Source organism: Taudactylus pleione, unplaced genomic scaffold (assembly GCF_031769625.1).
Source record: "Taudactylus pleione unplaced genomic scaffold, aTauple2 ptg000173l, whole genome shotgun sequence".
NCBI classification, from domain to species: Eukaryota; Metazoa; Chordata; class Amphibia; order Anura; family Myobatrachidae; genus Taudactylus; species Taudactylus pleione.
The window spans coordinates 5,770,108-5,794,050 of record NW_028284575.1 but is presented as its reverse complement, the minus strand read 5'-3'; the positions used below and the strand labels follow the sequence as shown (position 1 = coordinate 5,794,050).

Sequence of the window (23,943 nt, the reverse complement as noted above, 5' to 3'; positions counted from 1 at the left end):
CAACAATACTTTTCCGTTTTATTCTGTTTCTTGTTTCACTCTATATTTTGTCAGCTTGGAGAAAAGCCATTTGGAAGTGGCCACGGTTATCGGACACTCCAACGCCATTTTTTGCAAGATTACAGTAGGTTGGTTCCAGTGGTAACCAAAATCTTAGCATGTTCTCCCCTATGTCCCCTGCTGGAGCACCTGGAACAAGCTACTGACACCAAGACTTGGCACTTGCGAGCTATACTTGTTACACTATGGTGCTTGTTTTGCCTATAAAATTATTGGCGCTTTAAAAATACGATAAGATTCGCGGGAGTTCCCGCAGCGGCTGCAGCTTGCAAACTATTACTGTACATAAGCCCCTATGAGGAACAGGCAAGGGTCAGCCAGCACGAAATGCAAATACCATCCCTCATCTTACATTGAAACGATACTTTTTGCAAACACCAAAGAGCCTTATTAACATTCAAGATTTGCTGTAAACCCACAATTTAGATTTTTACGCTAAATACCGATGTCCCCTACTGTATACAGAATAGACGTGACAGGAGTTCATGTCGGTATTACACGACATCATAGAAGTATGTATCCGTATTCATTGATGAATGACAATAACATTTAGAAAATGCAGTTTATACCAATATTTATTTAATCTTAGAAAATATTACATAGCACAGCAAAAAGTATTTAATTGTAAAGATGGCGCCTTATCGTCTCATAGCGTTCTTCTTCAGTCCGTTCCTCAAATGAATGACTTGTTTGGCCAAAGCAGCAGGATTCCCAAAGTACATTTTATGGAAGAGGTATCCAAGACTGGATTTGGTTCCCGCTAGGCTGTTTTAGCGGGGCGCTGCGCCCTGCCCTCCTTCTGGAGAGCAAAAAACGCCCTGCCCTCACCGCGCAGCTCCCCGCTAAGACAGCCTGCGTGTGCCGCCTCCACCCGCGGGTGGGGAAATGTGCAATGACCCGGTCACGGCCGGTGAATAGACGCTGGGCGCATGCGCCTGGCATCTATTCTACCTGTCAGCAGCGCTTGGGGGCTGCTCGGTGTGTCCGTAAGTGCCGGGCACGCCCCCAAGAGTGATGAACAATGACCGCGCCCCCTTTTCGGGGACGCGCATTAGGCGCGCACGGAAGTGTCCTCTCTAGCTCCGGCACCCTGCCTGAATCCCGACAGGGTTAACATACCGACACTTGGGGCGTGGCCTGACTGCAGACGTGAGTGGACACAATCCCTGTGGGCTCCTGCTGAATCCCCTACAAAAGGGGTTAATGAGACCCTCTCCCGGACCCCAAAGGTCTGAAGCGCTTTGCGGGGCCTCTCGGGAGTCTGCTGGGACACCTGCGGCTGTGTCAGAAGTCCGGGGAAAGTGTCAGCCGACCACCGGCGCATAGCGACGCACTGAGGCCTGGCAGACCTGTGAAGCCGGGGACTGGATTTGGAGTGGGACCCGCCGGAGCGCCCCGCGGTAACGCGCAACTCGCGCCTTAAGGTAGCCTCTCTCTCCTGCCCCGCATTATCCGGAGATCTCTTTGAGGGACTGCTGGTGCTCACCTTACCCTCTAGAAGGAGGATTAACAGGCCCCAGGAGTCGGCTGTATTAGTAGCTGGGCGTCCTGCACTCAGCCTGCATCTGTCAACTGCGCTGTCCTGCTGGTGTGAGTAGGTGGCTTAGGCTGCCTGATATAAACTGGCTTGAGATTGCTCCCCTCCTGCCTTTCCCCCAGTCCTGACATCCAAGAGTCAGGGGCAGATTTTCCCCAGCACAGCCAGGCCTGAAATGAGATTTCTATAAAGGTCCGGTGGCCATTTTGGAAAGTATTCAGGCCGACTCTTCTGCTTAAGCACAGCCAATTTTATTTTATTTGAGCAAATCTATCAGTAATTACTCTGCAAGTATATTCTGAACTCAGTGAGATGTAGTCGCTGCTTCACTTTAACACATGTTCAATACCGCCTATAGTAAGACCTGAGATCAGTTCAGCATATTGAAGTCATTGCATGTTGGTGTGTCTGTGCTAATTCATATTTCTATTCTGCAACAATCTTAATATCATACATGGCGCCTAAGAAGCCGAGAGTCGAGAAACCTGTCTCTCAAATTTCTTTCTTCAAAGCCTCATCTCAATCTCCTAAATCAAAGGCTGTTGAGGAGTCTGCAGCACGAAAGGGGTCCGCTATATCTCAACCTGCACAAAGCGAAGGGGATGGAGAAGTTCTTACAGTGGGTACAATGAAAAAAACTCCTCTCACAATTTAAAAATGAAGTTGCAGCTGAATTTCGGGCTACTCTTCAGTCTTGTCAACACTCCATAGATGATCTTGGAGGTCGTACGGATGATTTGGAGACGAAAATGGGTGAAGTGGGGTCACATAACGATCTCATCACAATGCATGAAGCAATGCAGAATGAAATAGCATCACTCAAAGATAAAGTGTGTGACTTGGAGGACCGTTCACGCCGAAATAATCTAAAGCTACGAGGCGTTCCTGAGAATATATCCAATAGCAGCCTCCACGATTACACAATGTCTCTGTTTCAAAAGCTTCTTCCTTCTGCGAAATCTACTTATCTTTTGATCGACCGTATTCATAGGCTCCCCAAAGCCAAAAGGGCACCAGAGAACGCATCAAGAGATGTCCTCATGTGTATGCACTTCTTCCATATTAAAGAGGCTCTGTTGAAAGCTGCTCGTCCATCGGAGGAAACGGCCGCTGTTATGGGCCAGTTGCAATTATATGGAGATCTATCGCAGGCTACTCTACTAAAGAGACGTTCACTTCAACCTATCACTTCTGCCCTTCGAAAAGCTGATATTCTTTACAGATGGGGCTTTCCTACTAAACTCCTCATCTCACGCAATGGCTCCTTGACCACCATTTCCTCTATTGAAGAGGGTGAGAAATTTCTTTCAGAGATGAAGGTAGAAGTGTCCTCTTCTAGATGCTCTCCTCTTCGCCATATTCAGAAGGACTGGTCGACTGCTGAATCGTAATGATTTCGAATAACTTTGTTTTTTGTTTTTTCCCCATGCCTATATGGTAGAGTTGATTAGTCTCAAGAACCATAAGACTGTAATATTGAGTTAGATTCTTTGTTATTATGTTGGTCATAGTGTCTAAATGGGTTCCTCTGTAGGCTGGGGAGAAATTCAAGTTATCTTATCTCAGGTCTAGAAGTTCCGCTGATCTAGGTTATAGTTATGACCTTGTATTCCTAATGTTGTTTAAGGTGGTGTATGACATGTGTTTAATTTCCCATGTACCCCAATCGTGTTGCCATGGTTAGGCAACCGTCTCTGACCTCAAGTGAGGGCATTTCAGTTAGTTTATCTTTTTGTTGTTATTTAATTTTTATCATTGTGTTTTTATTTTTCTGTTTTTTATTCATTTATTTTTTCTTCCCCCTTTTGTTTTTTTATTATTTGATTGTAGTAGGCCAAGATGTACTGATTCAAATTGTCGCTATACACAGCTCAGGGGTTACAAATTCCCACTGGTTTTCAACTATCTCATAATACTTTATTATGGTTAATCTGATATCAATTAATGCCAAAGGGCTTAATTCACCGCATAAGAGAAGGCTCGCTTTAAATCATTTCCATAAATTAAAGGCTCAAATTGTAGCAGTTCAGGAGACACATTTCTGCGTCTCCTCTCCACCAGCGTTTAATAATGATAGATTTCCCCTTTGCTATATGGCTAGCGGTCCATCTAAGAAAGCTGGAGTAGCAATCCTTATCTCAAAACATTGTTCATTTGTACTGAACAAACAATATTCTGACCCGGGAGGGAGATATTTAGTGCTGGTGGGTCAATTAGAGGGTAAGGAGGTTACCATAGCGTCCCTATATGCCCCCAATACACGTCAATTGAATTTTTGTAGGAAATTTTGTGCTTTTCTCCAGAAATACAGTAAAGGTGCCATTATTATTATGGGAGACTTTAACCTTGTGCCCGACCCCTTGTTAGATAGGTCCAGTAAAAGTTTGCCCAGGAATCGGCAGTCTACCGAGTGTTCTAGAGGATTCCGACAGCTCCTTGCAGAATATGAGCTATATGACATTTGGAGAATTAAACATCCAGCAGATAGAGATTTCTCATTTTTCTCACATGTTCATGGCTCGTATTCAAGAATAGACTTAGTACTAGCTGATAAATTTACGCTATCTTCTATTAAAAAAATAGATATTATGCCTATGGCATGGTCTGATCATTCCCCTATTTTCTTTTCATGGGACATTGCACATAGACAACATATCCCTGGCCCGTGGAGATTAGGTAAACATATGTTTGCTCAGCCAGAGGCTCAACAACATATTCAGAAGTCCTTATCGGAATACTTAATCAATAACAAACCAGATGAGACCTCTGTCTTTAATTTTTGGTGCACCTTGAAGGCTGTTGTTCGGGGCTCTGCAATACAAATTGCCGACAAGTTTAAACGAGAATATAGATTAAAATGGGCAAACTTAGAAGAGGTTGTTAACTCACTAGAAACAGCTCATAAAGCGGACCCAGCAAATAAAACCATATATAAAGAGTTAGCTGGGGCACGCAAGCAACTTAATGTCTTTTTACTACAGGAGGTGCATAGGAACCTTGCCCGTTTGAATCAGAAGTTCTATGTATTTGGAAACCGTGCATCGAGATTACTTGCCCGTAAGTTAAGAGGAAAGCGGGCTAGAGAAAAGATATATTCGATTAATAAATCGAAAGGGGGTAGGGTGATCGATCCGTTTAAAATAGCAAACTCCTTTGCTGAGTATTATGCTAAATTATATAATCTACGGGAGGATCCTTTAACTCCTCAACCAAGCTTAGAGGGAATTAAAGAGTTCCTCAGGGATGTAGATCTCCCTGTCCTAGACTCGGCCACATGTGAAACTCTTAATGCTCCGTGGACCATAGAAGAGGTTGAGAAAGCTATAGATCTCATGCCCTTAGATAAAGCCCCTGGTCCTGATGGATATCCCTCTAATTTTTATAAGGTTTACAAGGCGGATTTGGCGCCGGTACTTTTACTAGTGTTTAATGAAGCTACCAAGTCAGGAATATTTCCCAAAGAAATGCTAGAAGCCCAGATTATAGCCATTCATAAACCAGGCAAACCCACCACTGAGGTTCAGAATTATAGGCCCATTGCTCTACTAAATGCTGATATTAAGCTCTTCGCCAAATTAATAGCTTTAAGACTCAACCCACTGCTACCATCTTTAATTAATGCAGACCAGGTGGGTTTTGTTATGGGTCGCCAATCACCTGATAACACCAGACGAGCCTTTAATATTATAGAACATTGTGAGAAGGCTCAAAAACAACTACTCTTATCATTAGACGCGGAAAAGGCCTTCGACAGACTACACTGGGGCTACCTCCGGGAGGTTTTTACGAAATTTGGGTTTCAGGGATTAATTGTAGATTCCATTCTGGCATTGTACACGGTCCCCTCAGCTAGGGTATATGTAAACGGTTGCCTTTCCTCTAATTTTAGCATCTCTAATGGCACCCGTCAGGGGTGTCCTCTCTCCCCATTAATTTTCGCGCTAGCAATTGAGCCTCTGGCTGAAAAAATCAGAGGGTCACATGAAATTCAGGGCCCTAAGCTGGGGAATACTAGCCACAAAATTTGTCTATTTGCGGATGATGTTTTGATTAGTCTGTATAATCCCCGAGACTCCCTCCCTGCTCTACACCATCTGCTGGATGCTTATTCAAGGGTCTCATTATATAAGCTTAATTCTAATAAATCCGAAGCCCTCCCAATAAATATCCCCATGGACACATTAGAATTTTTAAAATCATACTTTAACTATTCATGGGTATCATGTTCCCTGAAATATTTAGGAGTGCGCCTGACTAGAACCAAAGATATAATTGAATGCAATTATGCCCCTCTACTGGCCAATTTTGAAGTGGCCTTGAAAGACTGGATGCTACATGAAGTATCCTGGCTGGGCAGAATAGCTGCCTTTAAAATGGTGCTACTGCCAAAACTGCTGTATCTGTTTCGTACTATTCCCAGAGTTCTTCCTAAACCTATGTGCAATAAATTTAACAAAGCCATAGGCCGATACATCTGGAAAGGGGGTAGGCCGAAAATAGCAAGAGCAACTCTCTCTTTACCTAAACTTGAAGGAGGAGTTGCATTCCCAGATATAGAGAAATACCAGTATGCTTGTTTGATAAATCAGGCGAGAGATTGGTTTATGGAGGATAACATTAAACCTTGGGTTGCGTGGGAATCGGAGGCCGTTAAACCCCTAGCTCTCCCAGATTTGTTATGGCTTCCGGTCGCCGCAGAGCCCCCAAGTTCCAGGCACTCTGGTTCAGTTGGTGCCACAATACAGGCATGGAATAGATTCGTTATTAAGCGTGAAGATGTTTCCTTACCGACAACTGCTCTCTCATTATCTTGTATAGCTAGACTAATTGGAAACCTACAGGTGGAGTCTTGGAATGCTGCAGGAATTAATTCATTGGGGGATATGATGTCGGGTGGAAAAGTTATCTCCTTTTCTGAGCTTCAGAGTAAGTTCAGTCTCCCGAAACAGGATTTTTTTAAATACTTGCAGATGCGGCATTGGGTTCAGAGCCTACCCTCCCTCAATCTCCAACACAGTTCCTTACCTGGGTATATACTAAAACAATTCCAGTCCTCTACTCAAAAAGGTGGCATTACATGGTGGTATCAACAGCTAATAACGGAGAATAGACCAAACAAATTCACATCATTACAAAAATGGGAGAAGGATTGGTCAAGAACATTGGAAAAGGAAGATTGGGAAATGGTTTTTCGAACCTGCTATAAGATGTCCCGTTGTATGAACCACTCAGAAATGTTCTTAAAATTGCTCCATAGATCATATTTCACCCCTGAGAAACAACATAAGATTTGGCCATCCATTTCTAAATTTTGCTGGAGAAAGTGTGGAGAAGTGGGCAGTATCTTCCATGTATTTTGGTCATGCCCTCTACTGAGACCTATTTGGGTCGAAGTGTTCACCTTGATTGGGGACATTGCGGGAGTGGGGATACCACTGGACCCGGTTATTGCTCTGTTTCATTTTTTCCCGGGGAACTTATCAAAGGGAGATAGATATATATTGGGGCACATTCTGATTTCTGCAAAAGCTGCTATTGCTCAATTGTGGAGAACAGACTGTGTGCCCAGCTTAGGTCATATAATAAATAAAGTAAATTGCCATTGTGATTTTGAGACAGCGGACAGTAACTATTCTACTGCGGTCTCTTCGCCCCATATGCTGTGGTTTAAATGGAAAGAATATAGGGATAGTCTGGGAGGAAATCCCTTGAGACCTGGCCCAACTGATATTGGAATACTACATTCTCCTTCTCCTTCCAATAATATTGTCTCTTGAGTTCCAAAAGTGTATTGTTTTGTCGATATAGAACTGGGTTATACAATACCGTTTTGAAAATGTGATATTTGTATGTATTTTCTGAGTGTGTAGTATCAAAAATTTAGCTATTTACTCTTTTTCTTTTGTCCCCCTCCTTTTATTTTATTGTGTTTTTAAATATTATTTTATTTTATATTTTGTATATGTTATTGTTGAGATTATTATAATATTTCAATTTATTTACGGTATCTAATAAAAATATAATTGGTAAATAAAAAAAAAAAATGTAAACATACCGACACTTGTTGGTCGGTATGCTAACCTTCTCCCTACCCTAACCCTCCCTCCTCCCCTAGTGCCTAACCCCTAATCCTCCCCCCAACCCCGTTGCTTACCTCCAGCGGTCGGGATGTTGGCGCCAGTAATGTAAGTGACCGCTGGGATACCGTACGCATACCCTAAGACTGTGGCACCTGCTGATAACAAGGCATGCTCAGTCCTGCCATATCTTACCTTCATGCCCTTGTTTAAAACGACCTTTGGCGTCTCTGATACATCCCGCCCCTTATTCATCTTCACACTGGCATTTAGTATACATGAATATTTACCTTCCGGGACAGTTCTTCCAGTGAGAGCCGCCCCAGGTGATGCGAAGACTCCCAGGTTTTCGCAGGGGACAGAGGGCCTGATTCAGAGCCGGATGCTCTGAACGAGCGCCCGCTCTGAATCGGCGTTTTTTTTTTATTGTTGCGGCCTCTTGGCCGCTCGCATAGCTGTGGGTTACCACCCACAGCTTATGCGAGCGACCATGATGATGGTCGTGATGGTCAAGACCATCGGGCTTGCGACGAGACCCTTACGGTAGGGTCTCGTTGCCGCAAGCCCAAGAGTGCTTTTGGCTCTATCAGAGCCAAAAGTACTCCCACTTGCATCACTTGTTCCCATGGGAACGCCTCCGTCTGGGCAGCCACGCCCCCGGCCCGCCCACCAAAGGGGCGTGCTGTCACGCAACATCAACAGCACGCCCCCTTTGGTACGAGACCCGGAGCGACGGCTTGACTGTCATACCTCTTTTCCACCAAAAACCCAGGTCCCACCTGGGTTTTTGGACATGGTTCCAACCCTGGTCATACCCAGGTCAGACCCATTTACACTGCAGCTTCGATCTGGGTTACTCCCAGGTCAGCCCTGTTCACACTGAACTCAGGTCTGCACTGCTAAACCTGTGAGGTCATAAAAAGTGGGAGGTGAATGCCCCACAACCACCAATCAGCTCATTTTAGGCATGACCCAGGTCAGATAACCTGGGTTGAACCGTTTACACTGCACCATTACCCAGGTCCATCCTGGGTCCAACCCTGGTAGCTACCTGGGTTGGATTGCTGGGTCACTTGACCTGGGTTATTTTTCAGGGACCCTTTTACACTGAGCTGCGACCCGGGTAGACCCAGCAAAAACCCAGGTTTTTGCTCTGGTGTAAAAGGGGTATCACTAACCGGGTCTCGCGAATGCGCACGTTGGAGCTGGCTGGAAACCGGGCCACCATCGACCCGCTCGCGAGCGGTCTGAATCAGGCACAGAGAGTAGAAGCCTCTATAGGCAATGCTGTACCGCTGATCCACGGCGGAGATCTCCAATATCTGATGCAATCCCTTTTTATTGCTTATGGGGATCCAAATATTTGGTATTCGGTCAGAAGGTCATCTATAGCCATGTCAACATTCAAAATGATGACACAAGAATGACCACATTAAACTGCCGACATGGTTATAACTGAGAATATGAAATGTGGTTAGGCACCACCAGGAAGGGGAGGGTTAGGCTTCAGGGGGATGGTTAGGTTATAGGAGGTTAGGGTTAGGCCGCAAGTCCACCAGAGGCGGTTTGTCAACAGTTCATCTTGTCGACATATCCATGTACAGATACTGCATGTCGACAGTTCGTCCATGCTGATATTCTCACGTCTACATAACTGTCGCAATCGTACCCAACCGTTATATATAGTTGCATCCATACATCCCGCCCTCTGTAAGATATAAAACGTTGGCTTCCACCATGTGAGCGCGGATGGGATCAGCTTTTTTCCATCTAACTTTCTCAGCTCATCGCTGGCTACAACACATTGAACCATGGGCCTGACACAAAGCTGTATCCTATTACCAGGGACAGTGCCAGATAATAGGGAGAGATTGAGGAGGTGGGCAAGATGGGAACAGGCAGAAGGAGACAGGTAATTGAGGAGACGGAAGGAATAGGGTCAAAGGGGGAGGAGGAAGGAGGGGGGGACCGGTTGAGGGCCATGACTTCCTCTCCAGAAACAGGGGAGAAGGATGTCAGAGTTGGTGAGACAGAAGGGGAGGGGTGGTCAGGGAAAGGAGGGTCAGGAGTGCTGAGGGTCTGATGGGATATGATGTCCTCACGTATGGAGTAAATTTTAGATTTAAAGTAGGTGGCAAAGTCAAGGGCGGAGAGTGAGGAGGGGAGGCGAGGAGGGGAAGGGCAGAGGAGGGAGTTGAAAGTGGCAAAGACGCTGGGGGTTTGAGGACTGGAAGGAGATGAGGTTCTTAAAATATGTTTAAATAGGTAGGACACCTGTGCTTAATTAAAAACACAGTAAATATAACACTGATGGACAGCTGATACAAATTAAAAATATTTTAATACATTAATACAAGTAAATAGACGTGTATAAATGCTCTGAATGAGCTGGAAAGGTGCTCTAAGAAAAAGGCCCAGGGCTTGGTATAATAACGTATAAGTAGTAGTGAGATCCACTTGATCCGCTCCTAGTGAAAGATAACTGTAATCAATGGTATTAGGACTGACTCTCATTTGAATGGTAGATTGTATTAAAGCAGCAGAACTTTACCAATAATGGATAGATAGTTCCTGGGGATTCTCAGGAGCTTCCTCAAGTGCATCGGCCCAGCTCTCTATAGCTTTAACTACCCATGAAATAGCCATGGGCAGGCAACAGCTCCTGAAAGAGAGTATATTGATTTCAGGAAAGTTTCCATCTTCCTATCTGTAGGATCCTTTAAGGAAGAAGTGGAAGGCATAGGTAGTGTAGCACTTTTTATTAAACGTGTAACATGACAATCCACCGCAGGGGGGGATTCCCATTTTTTACAAAGAGCCGCAGGAAATGGATAACATGAGGCCAAATGCTTTTAAGGCTGATACCTCTTACCAGGCGATTGCCAGGCAGCAGCCATGTGATCCACTAGCTGATCTGATAGAGGGAATACTGCCCAAGTCACCGTTACCCGTTAAACTGAAGGTGTTTGGATTGAGGGGCTGGCTAGTCATCCTCTATTACCAAAATGGATCTGACAGCTCGCACCAAGGCAGGAATATTCATATCTGACCTAGTCTCTGCCTCTTGCAGAGGTGAATCAGGGTTAGAGACATCAGCAATCTCTCCGTCGTCAGATGACATCTCAGACTCTGAGAGTTGTGTGGACTGAGATGACAACACAGGACGCTTAGCTGGCTTCAGGGTTTTTTACACCCTGCAACATGGTCTGAAGGGCAGTAGAGGAAGCCACCAGGCTCTGCACTGAAGTAGATAAAACATCTACCCATGGTGGATGCATAGCCTGTGGTAGACCCTGTAAGGGAATGACAAACTGCTGAGGTACAGGAGGAGTCTGCATAATCTGAGGTAGACCCTGTAAGGGCATGATGGTCTGCTGAGGTAACCCCATATGGGGAAAAACAGCTGGGACCGCCAGGTGGCCCACAATGGAGGCCAGGACCTGAGAAAAGGCAGCCCAAGGGGGTTCCTGTACCATTGTTGGGGGTTTGATGTACATGGAGGATTATAACACCTCACACATAATCCCTCCCGAACCAAATCCACCTCCCTTAAACCTGCAGCACACAACCTGCAAGATAGCAAAATTGGTGCAGAAGTGTGTTCGTTACCTTTGTCATGTCTGACACAATATGGCACTGTGCCATCGCTGGTATAATGGCACTATGCAATCACTGGTATATATATATATATATATATATATATATATATATATATATATTAGAGATGAGCGGGTTCGGATTTCCACGCAGAGTTCGGATTTTTCCCGGCAAAAAACGGGACTCGAGGCAAAACGTCATTTTTCATGGACAAGCATCATTATTCCTGGACTTTTGTCCAGGAATGATGATGGTTGTCCATGAAAGATGACATTTTGCCTCTTTCTGAGTCCCGTTTTTTGCAGGGAAAAATCAGAACTCGGCGTGGAAATCCGAACTAATCCGAACCCGTTCATCTCTAATATACAGTATATATAAATATACCACTAACACTTCCTGAAGCAGCAAAGTGTAAAAACCAGCACTCACGTTTAGTAGGTAGAAATGTTCCTTTATTCACATAGTGATAAGCAGCAGCGCAACAGCCCGACGTCCGCTAGCCCCTGAGGAAAACTGACATTACAGTTGAAACGGACGTCGGGCTGTTGCGATGCTGCTTATCACTATGTGAATAAAGGAACATTTCTACCTACTAAACCTGAAGAAGAAATAGACCCCTAAATATTAATACACATTTTTTACTATGTGTGCTGTTTGATATGGAAAAATATTTATTTATGAAATGTGTACATTATTGATTAAATGTTTGGCTGTTTGGGGGAAATAGATTTATTTATTAAATGTGAATACTATTAATTTAATGTGCTGGTTGCAGGGTTGTGAGGCCATAGTAAATGTGGGTGCTGTTGAATTAATGTCGGGCTGGTTAGTGGGAACGAGGCCTAGAAGATTCCTTACTGTACTTTCTATATTTCATGTACTTATTCTTTTTCCGCAGGTCCCCTACATTGCAGGATCCAGACCAGCAGCCACTGAACATAGGACACGGGCAGCATTGGGTAGTGAGAGCTGCAAGGCAGGTAGGTAGGAGAGAGCGGCACAGCCAACTGTCCTCATTCTAGAGGGGCAGTCCTGATTTTGGTTGACAGTCCCACCCAGTCAGTATTTTGTCCAGACAGCAGGGACAGTTGGGAGATCACCCCACATCACACTGCTCTGCTGGTAATGATAGACTGTGCTACCTCATACCTCCCAACTGTCCCGAATCCAACGGGACAGTCCCGTTTTTCTGGGACTGTCCCGCTGTCCCACCCGCGGTGGGGGGGAAGTTGGGGAGAGCACAAACTGCTGCTGTGCATAGCAGAGCAACGGGTGTACAGAAGGAGAACAGATGCCGTGCGCATGCGCACGGCGTCTGTTCTCATGTGTAAGGACTGCCTGGGGGCTGCCCAGCATCTCGGAGAGTGCTGGGCATGCCCCCAAAGTGACTAAAGCGGGGGAAGCCGCAAGGCTCCGCCCCATTTTCCATAGGCTACGCCCACTTTCCCCATAAGCCACACCCCTTGAGGTCTGGAAATGTTGGGAGGTGTGCTACCTAACAGCAGCGCTGCCTGTCTATTTAACAATACGGATTACCAATGGCAAAAAGCCTGTATAGAGAAAAGCCAGAACAAGACTATAACATCTGCCAGCCAGCCCCTGCATCCATGCACTGATTTAGTGATTTTATATGTTTGTAGTATGTGTGTTTTGTGAAGTGTAGGATGCTAATGGCTAAGTGTTGCAGATTGTAGTGTGATATTACCGACTGAATTTGCATTGCGAATTCAGCCAATATCACAGGGATTTACTAAAAATCCCTTGCAGGTACAGAGCTTGCGATAAAGCTCTTTCCCTGCGAATCCCCTCCGCACACTTATCACTGTATTTTGCGCAAAAAAATACCGTGACAAGTGCCCGCTCATGCACCACTAAGCCTCGTCCCCCCGCGATCAATGCCATTCTCTTTATTTTCCCACCCGGGCAGCTTCTCAGCCAGTTATAGCTGTTAGTATTATTATTTTGTGTGTCATGAATGTAGGGAGAGAGGTCTCTCCTGCTTCATCATCCTCCTGTTTATAACTCTACTGTATTTGGTGTTTTAGAGGAAGAAGGGAAAAACATCTCTTATACGTGGAATCCAGGCACCATCTTACATTACGGCAGGGCAGAGCTGAAAACATCTGATCACAGGTATTATTCCAAATATTATGTCTTCAATCTGTGTTATGGCCTTGAGTATGATCACTAACCCGCTGTGTATTTGTTTTTCTGAAGGCCGGTTGTTGCCGTGATGGATATAGATGTATTTTGAGAAGGAAGCTGATGAGAGGCAGAAGATCTATAAGGAGGTGATCGCAGCCCAGGGGCCATCTGATGGTACAATAATGGTCTCTATACAAAGCAAGTCCCAATAAGACAACTACTTTGATGACCATTAAAATGATGAGCTGCTGTTTGCCGGCTATGGTGAGGTCATACGTAATCTGGGTACACTCCTGTACAATTATAATTTCCATGCAATTTTACTTTTGATTTCACTTACGCTCAGAGGTCCCGACCACTTTGCCGATACGCGCGCACACCCCTGTACAATCTTACTTGCAATCTTCAAACCCCAAATTTGGCACTTTGGCCACCAATACGGCACTTTGGTTGCCTTAAGTGTTTTCCAATTTTATGTGGTTTTCCTAGATCAGATTTAAAAGTTTTCAAATTTGTCTATTTTTGCCATTTCAATAAGTAATTAGTAGTTTTCTTTTCTTTTAGTCATTTTCCTTATTACCTAATTTTTTGGTATTCAGTTTTTCTTAATACTGCTATTTCTTTTTAGACACCCAATGGAGCAAGTCAATACATTGCCCTGTCCGGCAGGAATAGCTGCTGCTGCTGCACACCTTTCAGCTCGCAACATCCCAAGGTGGCGGGCGTAAATGTGTTTAATTGGGCACCCATGCGGCACTTTGGTCACCTTACTGTAAGTAGTATTTTTTACTTGCTTACCTGCTTTGGGCAGTAAAATCCGGTGCCTCTGGTACATATACACAGCAATGGTGCCTTAAATGAAGAACAATTGAAATGCACCTATGGGCACCAATTACACTTGGGTGTCCAAAAAATAAGATTTGCCCCCATTATTTTAAGTGTATTAGGGGCTTGGGGGGGGGGGTCGATTGCTATGGTTATATAGTTTGGTTGAATGTTTCAATATTTCTGTTTTATCATTTCTGAAATTTATATTAGGTCACATTCACTCATCTTTGGATTCAAGTGTTTCATTATCCCACTGGTATCATTTAAAGAAAAAAAATACATTGTGTGCTTCTGCTGCTCACCATCCCATTTTGATTTCAGTATATACAATTTATTTGGAATCACCTCAGTTTGTTCAAGGCCATATACACCGTCATTGCTAGACGTATATTGTGTTCTCTGGCCTAGGCAATTTTTATAGAAAATGTTTTTTATACAATGTTTTTGTTTTGGTTTTTTTTGTAATCATTCTTAGTAATGTTTTTTTTTTTTTCAAATTGCCTGTTTTTACATATTGTATTGATTTATACTTTTTATTAACTTTTGTATTTTAATAGAATATGATTTTTGGAGGTCTTCTGGTGGGCGAAGCATCACGTATGGCCGCTTTGTATCCTAGCTCCTCCACTACATTGCTCCAACTTCATCAGCTAAGGATCTGGAGCACCTGGGAGTTATTTTATTTGCACTGCACAATGCATCCAGCTGGCTGTGAGGTCTGTCCCCACGGTTACTGCTCTGAGCTCTCAGTGTGTTTACTCAGCATGCTAGCACTCAGGCTGCATACCCGACTTCCCTCCAAAATTCAGTATGGGTGCAGCCATGTTGGATTCAGGCACATGATTCTCCTCCACCACTCAGAGTGTTGTTCACAGACCAGCTGAACGCAGCACCCAATCCCTGGTGATCCACCCCTATAAGTTCCATTTCCTGACAGGCTTCCATGCTAGTACAACGTCGCTTCTGCTGAAGTTACAGCTCTGTGCTGAGCTCCCAGGTACTCTGTATCTGAATGGTTCCAGTCTGTGTGATTCCAGTTCCAAGTCTCCATTCCCTCTGTGCTCCAGTCTGGGTTTCCACTCCACTGAGTCTTGTTCCTCACTACAACCATCGGTCCCAGCCGATATCTCCAACCATCGGTCCCAGCCAATATCTCCACCCAAACCGACCCAGTACAGCAACTCATCATAATCGGTCCCAAACCGACCCAGTACTGCAATTCATCAACATCGGTCTCAACTCGATCAAGTTATTAAATTTTTCAACAACGGTCTCAACCTGATCAAGTTATTAAATTCTTCAACATCGAATTCAATTCCATCAAGTTCTTTAAATCATTAACATCGGTATCAAACTGATCCAGCTCTTAATCCAGCATCATCGGTCCCAATCTGATGCTGCTTATTCATTCAGTCCTATTTATTCAGTTCCATTCCAACCTGCGGTTTAATAAAGACTTTCTGTTCCTGTCCTCGCCTTCGGGCCCATCATCTACTGCCGTATCCCTGATCAGCCTGTTCCTACCCACACAACCCTCAGGCGTGACACTGGCAATGTACTGAATGAGCACACCAGTGCTCAGCCATTTTCACTTTGCAAAAAGACTCGGGGGCCTATTCATCAACACTAAAATAATGGTTTTAAAGACATTTTCTTTAATTACCTTTTTTTTTTTTTTAGTATTCATGAACACACTTAACACAGAAGATATCACTGATATCTCCTGGTTAAGTCTGTCTGCGTTAATTTCCACACTCCCCATATATTAGTACATTATTATGGGGATGTAGAATTTAGGCTATTCATCAAATTCCGAAAATTATATATTTTCAGAATTTGATGGTGTTACTATACGCCACTCTCAGGTGGCGTATAGCGGGTTGCACTTACCTGCTTTCAGCTGAGCAGGTCCTCCTCGGCTCCCTCCGGCGCTCCCCGGTCCCTCCTCCAGCTCCGGCTGCTCCCGACAGAACACAGTAAAGTTAAAAAATAAAAAATGATATATATATTTTTAACTTTACTATTTTTTCCTTTTCAGGCGGGAGGTCGGGGTCAGCGGCTGCAGCGGCCAGGTAGGTGGGGGACAGAGAGGTGAGTGGAGGGGGGGGGCAGAATTACCGCAGCTGTAGGCAGTGCTGCGCATGCGCTGGGTTTACGGATGTAACGACGCATGCGCAGCACTGCTTCCAGCTGCAGTAAGTTAGAGCAGGCAGGGAAAACTATCTATTTCCCAAAAAGCTGACATCGCAATAATGACAGCTTTTCGGAATAGATAGTTATGGGGAGGAGGAATGATGAATTCCTCTGGTAATTAGGTAGATCTCCAGGCGAGTTCTAAACCTAATGACCTCCATCGATTTTTTTATGTTATAATATATAGGCCCTTTGAACTGGTCACTACCTCAGAGCATACTGTACATTTTGCACCTCCCAGTTGCACTTTAGCAGGGAAGAGCATTTATAGGATGACTTCCCTCAATGGGGGGGATTTGCAAAAAAAAACAAAAATGCCACAGGTAATTTAGACAGCCTCGATGTCCCCCACCCTCATAATTAAGCCGTAAACTGGGCAGAAAAACTGACTCATTTCTGGAAGGGGTGACAGGAGATATAAACCTCTATACAGTACACGGTTCCACATTCATCAGTACCTAGAAGTCTAGTTTGCGGAAGTCTTGTTTGAGCGTAGCGACTCGGACTTCCCACTATGCATCTCTTCTCTTCTGGCTTCTGCATTCCAAGACTCAGTGACATCTATGTACTAAGCCTTGGAGAGAGATAAAGTGGATGGCAATGAAGTACCAACCAATCAGCTCCTAACTGTCACTTTACAAGCTGTATTTGAAAAATGACAGGAGCTGACTCATTGGTACTTTATCTCTCTCCAAAGCTTAGTACAGCTACCCGTAAGTCTTGCACTCAATATTCATGGCTATTACAGGTGCTATGCTGGTTACACGCTCACAAGTTGATGTCCACTGATATAACTTTATTACAGCTACATCTATTCTGGGTTTTCTTTCAGTCACTCACATTTTGAGATCTATGTAACTGATAATACACACTTAAAACTGCAATTTTGCGCTTAACCACTAAAGGTGCGTACACACACAACGATGTAAGTAATGAATGATTTTCGTTCAGTTTTTCCCTTGAAAAAGTGAATGGAAATCGTTTTACAAAGTAGTTGCTTTTACTTTACTTAATAAACGATTTTCTGTGTGTTGAAGGAAAAATGTTGCAACTTCTATTGAAAATCGTTCAGTTAGTCAGTCTGACTGAGCTACAAACTACAATCGACAAATGTGAACGCGCATGAACGATAATCGTTCATCGTTTATCGTTTTACACTGAACAATTTTTTGAACGATAACGACATCGTTGTAGTTAAATCATTCAAAAAAATCGTTGTGTGTGTACGCACCTTAAATAATAAAAGGCTCCACAACTGGGGGACTTTTTCTTGGATACTATTTCTCTGAGTGTGAAGAATTGAAGCAGACGATTGTGCCCTGAATTAAATTGTGTAGGGAGTTATGTGATCTTAATGAAAATATGACTCCTGAGGCTGCTGAGGGAAATGCAGAAGGAATTCTGGGTTTTAGTAATAGTTTGTTATATTTTAAAAGTCATCAAAACAAACTGTCTCCAGTTAAATTCCAGTCACAACAAGTGACAACGCAATTGAATGTAAAACTGGACAAAAAGGAACAAAGTCATACAAAGCCGCAAAATTGATACATACATCAATAAGATCGCTGTAAATCTTTTTTTACGGCAGAATTTTTTTGTGTTCAAAGAATCGAAAGGCTGTAATTAAATGTATTATCTCTCTTGGCTTAGAAAGCTTCTTCTCCATGAGCAGCAGAATAATGAGGGTTTTTTAGGGGGACTTGCAAAATGTTTTCTCTTCCCAATGACGCTATCTGTCTTCTGATATTAGCTATATCTGTACATAATGTGGCAAGGTCAGGGTAGGGATGCTGTACTTACCATGACCTTGCAAACAAATGATTCCTTCTCTCAGAGTGGAGGAACCAAATATACCTCTCACAAAACAATAGTATTAGCACAGTACTTACAACCAGTAAACACAGTGTCTCTCAACAGGCATTTCTGCCTGTTCCCTAGGTAGTGAGAGACTGAGACTAGCAAATGATACACTTTATATCAGCCTCTCACAGGTGCTCTGACGTTTAATGTTGCCAATTACTGTAGCTTCTGTACACCAGGCAGAAGCCAGGAATCTGGTCCACACATATCTCCCATTTACAACTTTTCCTGTGCTTTTATCACAATACATATACTAAATGGACAAAAGTATTTGCCACCCTTATAATTAGTGTGTTTGGCCATTTCAATCACTTGGCCATCCAATCTCCATAGTCAAACATTTGCAGTAGAATTGGTTGTACTGAAGAGCTCAGCATGGTATTGTCATAGGAGGCCACGTTTCCAAGAAGTCAATCTAATTGAAATAAAAACTGTCAGGGGCTTCATAGATTGGGTTTCCATGGCTGGAATGACAAATCACTCTTCACCATCTGGCCGCCTGACTGTCTAATCTGGGTTCGGAGGATGCTAGGAGAGCACTTCCTGCCCGAATGTGTACCGTCAACTGTAAGGTTTGGTGGAAGAGTAATAATGGTCGGTGGTTGTTTATCATGGTGTGGCCTGGGCCCCTTCATTCCTGTGAAAGGAAATCTTAATGCTACAGCATAAAATGATATTCTATAGTGTTCTTCCAACTTTGTTGCAACCTTTTGGGGAAAACCCTTTTCTGTTTCAGCATGACAACGTCTAGTGGGAGCTCCTTCAAGAAATGGCTTCCCGAATTTGATATGGAATTACTGTCCAGGCCTGCACAGAACCCTAACCTCAACCCCATCAAACACCTTTGTGATGCATTGGAGTGGCGACTGCGAGTCTGTTTTTTTTCACCCAACGTCAGCGACCGACTTAATGCTCTTCTAGCTGAATGGGTGTGAACCCCTACAGCAGGGATGGGGAACCTCAGGCCTGGGGGCCGTATAAGGCCCGCGGAATAATTTGGTCTGGCCCTCTGAGCTTTTTTTCTGCTAGCCTCATCTGGCTAGCACTGTGCCTAGAAGGGCACCCAGCAGCCAGAATCTATGCAGCAGTGCCGCCTGGAGCAGCCTTAGGACGCTTCAGACGGTCACACCGCTGCCCTTACAGCTCCCCGGAGCATCCTCAGGATGCTCCGGGCATTGCTGTAATCACCGGCGATTGTGGCCCCGCCCCTGTGTGATGTCACACAGAGGGGGCGGGGCCTGTACCGGGCCCTCCAATAATGTTATATATAGCAAAATGGCCCTCGGCAGAAAAAAGGTTCCCCACCCCTGCCCTATAGCAATACTTTAAACATATATGCTAAATGTAAATGGTGAATTATTTCTAGTCTTTAGCCATTGCTTAGATATACTCTCTACAGGGTGTAACTAACTAATACCTTTGATGGAGTATTTGAGCCACATAAATTGGCCGTAGCTGCAGACAGCAGCGGAATCCTGATTTACTACCTTACACCATTGCGGGATTCCATTCAACTGATGCGGGGTATCTGCCCATGGAAAGCTGTGCCACCCAGTGATTTTATGCCATTGGCCTCAACCGTCATCATAAGTGTGTGCATTGTGCCAGCCACAAGCCTGGTGCAAGAGATCTGCCGAACAAAGACTCCCATTCCCCATACATATAACTCGCACAGAGATTTTGGTACACACCCACAGCACCCCATGGCATTCCCACAAATCAGGGCGATTGCATTGTTGATGCCCCAAAATGGGCAATTTCGAGGACAAATCTGTTCAAATTCCGTACTAAGAATAGGACAGAGAAACGCAAAAATTCACGTTTGTGCACGTGCTATATGTAAACAAACGTAGTTTGCGTCCATGCACAGAGATCCACCTGAGACAAAATCAGCCCCTTTACTGGGCTGTAATGGTAAGCACAGGGCGGCTTACAGTAATCCAGACTCCTCCTTCTAGCTCAGATTTAGTCAGTAAACCACTGTATACATAAAATCTATAGCACTGCCATTCTAGCGATGTGCAGGGCCGGCTTGAGGCATGTTCGACCAGTGCGGTCGAACAGGGGCGCCACCCCATAGAGGGCGTACCACTCCCAACCATCCTGATTTTCAGCGGGACAGTCCCGTTTTTCGCGGACTGCCCTGCTGTTCCACCAGCGGCCCGAAGTGTCCCGCCAGGTGGTCGGGAGGTTGGGCACCACCACCGCCGCAGCTGTTGCAGCGGTGCCGGCCCCGAAGAATCAGAATGGATGCCGTGCTACTGAAGGAGTGCTGGGCTCTCCCCCAGCCTGACGTTAAACTGGAGGAGTGCCGTGCAAACACGCCCCCAATTAGCGTCACTTAGGGGCGTGACCTATGGCAATTATGCCACTCCCCCTTTTTGGGTGCGCACAGCTTCGTCGAGCGCAGAGTGATTGAGCATCGGAGTCCCTTTCCACACTGGGCGTAGCAACACCTGAAGAGAAAATCGGCCGGCAGCAAGCGAACGCAGCCTTGCGAGCGGGTCTGAATCAGTTCCTTTATCTCCGTCCACTTTATCTCTCTCCAAGGCTAAGTACATCTCCCTCCATACAGTGATATTAGCAATCGTTCTGCAGCAATAATGCATACTAGGGAACAGCAGCCAGCAGCCGCCTTAGTTATGGAGGATATTATGGTGACAATGAGTTCGTAATTTGAGGATATTTGTCATAAAGAGTTCTGCTAAATATAGTGGAACCACAGTTTGACAGCAGTGAAAAATGGCCGTTAATCTCCTCTGCCAAAAGGTGTAGGGCACCACAGTTCACACATTGCATGTACATAGGACCCAAAGAGTAGTATGTCATCTGCAATGCAAGCGGCGTATCAGTTTATCTTGTTATACATTGGTTGTGATGATAATAATCTTGACTGTAAGATATTTGAACTGCGTGCTCTGGGCGACCTGTAAGGGTTCCACCACGTCGAAGTCCTCCAGGCCGTTCTCTAGGAAGGTTTGGTGTACACAAAGCATGGAGAATGAATAATGAAATAACACAGAAGTCGGTGATTGAGGTTGCCACAAGACGCTCTGATATATGTGACTTTCACAGTTTCCAGACCTCCCAGCAGGGCACATGTTCCAGGTCACCCAACTGTAACACTTTTCAGAGCACAATGCATACTTACCGACTTTAGTTATCTGCTCCCAGGGAGATGCCTGCCCCCTCATAAGGCTGGTGAGCATTATGAGGGGGCGGGGCTAAATGACGCTTTTTAGCGTGTCACGGAGCCGCGAGTCACGGCAATTATGCCATGATTCCCGGCATTTATCTCCGCATCCTGCCCACTTCACTAGGAAGTTGGCGGGATGCGGGAGATGTGGATACTTTTCCGTTGGTGCGGGGGGCTCCCCGACAATTTGGAGCTAGGTGAGTATGGCACAACGGTGATGCATTGTAAATGGTGAGCGGATGTTTTGACACATAACTCCGAAGCGAAGCAACTAATTACAACACCAATATTTTCTACAAATCTGTCGACCAAGACCTTTAATTTGGTGTATGGTTTGCTCAGGCAACGGCATCATCGAAATATGTCACTCATAAAAGTCGTCCTTCTGCTATTGCTATATAGATTTCCGTGTGACCGTTGGTGATGAATATATGAAGTGATTTGAAAAGGGCGCCATTGTGTGAGCGATGCGGTCGCATAGGGCACATGGCCCATGTGGCACCTGTATTCAGTTTTCATGGTGCACCCTGCAGCTTAGAGATGACCAGTGCATCCTTAGGACAGACAGGCTATGTGGTCCTGTAACTTACTGTATTGTAAACAGACTATATTAAGTAGCAGATCTGTATATTGGTGGTGGGGTGGTGCAGTCATCGTCTCAATAACAATGCTACATGACCAGCACCATAACAGCGTGGCCGTGTCGTCTGGAGATTTGGGAGAAGCGTGATTTGATTCTTCGGGACCCATGAAGCATTAAGGTGCGTACACACGGGACGATTTTTTTGAACGACGTCGTAATGACAAATCGTTCAAAAAAATCGTTCAAATGCGCGCTCCCGTTTGCAGTTTGTAGTTTTCGTTCATCGTCCGAACTTCCTGTCCAACCTGACGATATTGTCAGGTTGGACATGTTCGGGGATGAGGGAGGGAGCCCGGCACTGAACAAAATCGTCCCGTGTGTAACCACCATTAGTTTACTAATAGCTGTGGGGTCATGAGCCCCCCTGTCATGAGCCCAAACCAACATGCACTCTCTCTGTGGATGGCCCCAATTTTAACTACAGTCTTAGGAGCTCATTCAGAGTAGCTCACAAGATACGATCGCTCGCTAGCAAAAAGGGGCCGGATATTTAAATTAAGCGCTCGCCAGGGGCTGGCTGGCAACTTTTAGCCTGGGGGGCAAATGCATGCAGGCGGCCCTGGCAGAGGAGTAGCGTGTAGCCAGGGTGCCCGAAAGAACGTGCGTGCTACGGCGCCCCCCCCCCTCAAGTGTTCTAGGGAGGAGGCGGGTCCATATGGGATTAATGTAAGGTAAAAATAAAGATTAGGGGCAGCCCCCTGTCGTAGTGACCATATGCAGTGCCACCCTATGCCACAGGAGAGGACACCCTTATGTAGGCCTCGAGTAGTGCCCCCAGTAGTGATCCCCCCTATGCAGTGCCCCTTGTGCCCCCAGTAGTTAGCCCCTTATATAGTGCCCCCAGTTGTAGTCTTCCCCCTATGCAGTACCCCCATTATTGACCTTTATATAGAGCCCCCAGCAGTGGTCCCTCGATGCAGTGCCCCCAGTGGTAGTCCCCTCCCCCCTATGCAATGCCCCTAGTAGTAGTCCCCTCCCCTTGTAGTGCCCCTAGTAGTAGTCCCCCCTTGTAGTGCCGCCAGTAGTAGTAGTCCCGCCCTTGTAGTGCCCCCAGTAGTAGTAGTCCCCCCCCCTTGTAGTGCCCCCAGTAGTAGTAGTCCCCCCCTTGTAGCGCCCCCAGTAGTAGTAGTCCCCCCCTTTGTAGTGCCCCCAGTAGTGGTCTCCTCCTTATAGTGCCAGACCCCCCGCAGTAGACACACATAATATAAAAAAACAAAAACACTTACCTGACTCCTGCTCCTGGTCCCGCCGCCGAGATCAGCTCCTCCGTCCGCCGCTTTGCATTATGGGAGTGACGCGTCACTCCCATTACCCACCTCCGGAGCCGGAAGATGTCCGGCTCTGGCAGTGGGAGCAGCAGTCGATGAGAGTCTGTCTGACTCTCATCAGCTGCTAAAGCAAACACACAGCTGCCGGTGCCGGCGGCTGTGTGTTTGTGCTGTGTAGCGCTGACCGAACTCCGTCCGGTCAGTGCTACACACACTGTGCAGCTGTGTCACAGGGACACAGACTGCCCACAGCCCGCATGACGCTGCGGCCCGGGGGGGCACATGGCACCCTGCCCCCCGGCCCAGCCCGCAACTGGCGCTCGCACTACGTCGTGTAAGGACGTCCACTATGTTTTAGCGAGCTACGGCAAAGTGTGCTCATAAATGTCTGAAGACGCCCCCTTGCCACTCGTAACACACGTCATCTCCGGGAAATGAAGGTTTAATCGGGACCATCGTGAGCCATTGGAGATGCTCGCAGCCCTTGAGGTTGCCTTTCCCCGCCGCAAGCACTGCGATCAGTGCGGGCTGAAATACAT

At 45.5% G+C, this 23,943-nt stretch overlaps 1 long non-coding RNA gene across 1 annotated transcript; it reads left to right on the top strand.

Annotated features, from left to right (window-relative positions):
- The first annotated feature begins 12,188 nt into the window (after positions 1-12,188).
- LOC148521204 (uncharacterized) lies at positions 12,189-13,674 on the top strand. Its single transcript, XR_015878860.1, has 3 exons — positions 12,189-12,251; positions 13,317-13,404; positions 13,489-13,674. It is a non-coding gene; the product is annotated as an uncharacterized LOC148521204 (long non-coding RNA).
- The last annotated feature ends 10,269 nt before the right edge of the window (positions 13,675-23,943 follow it).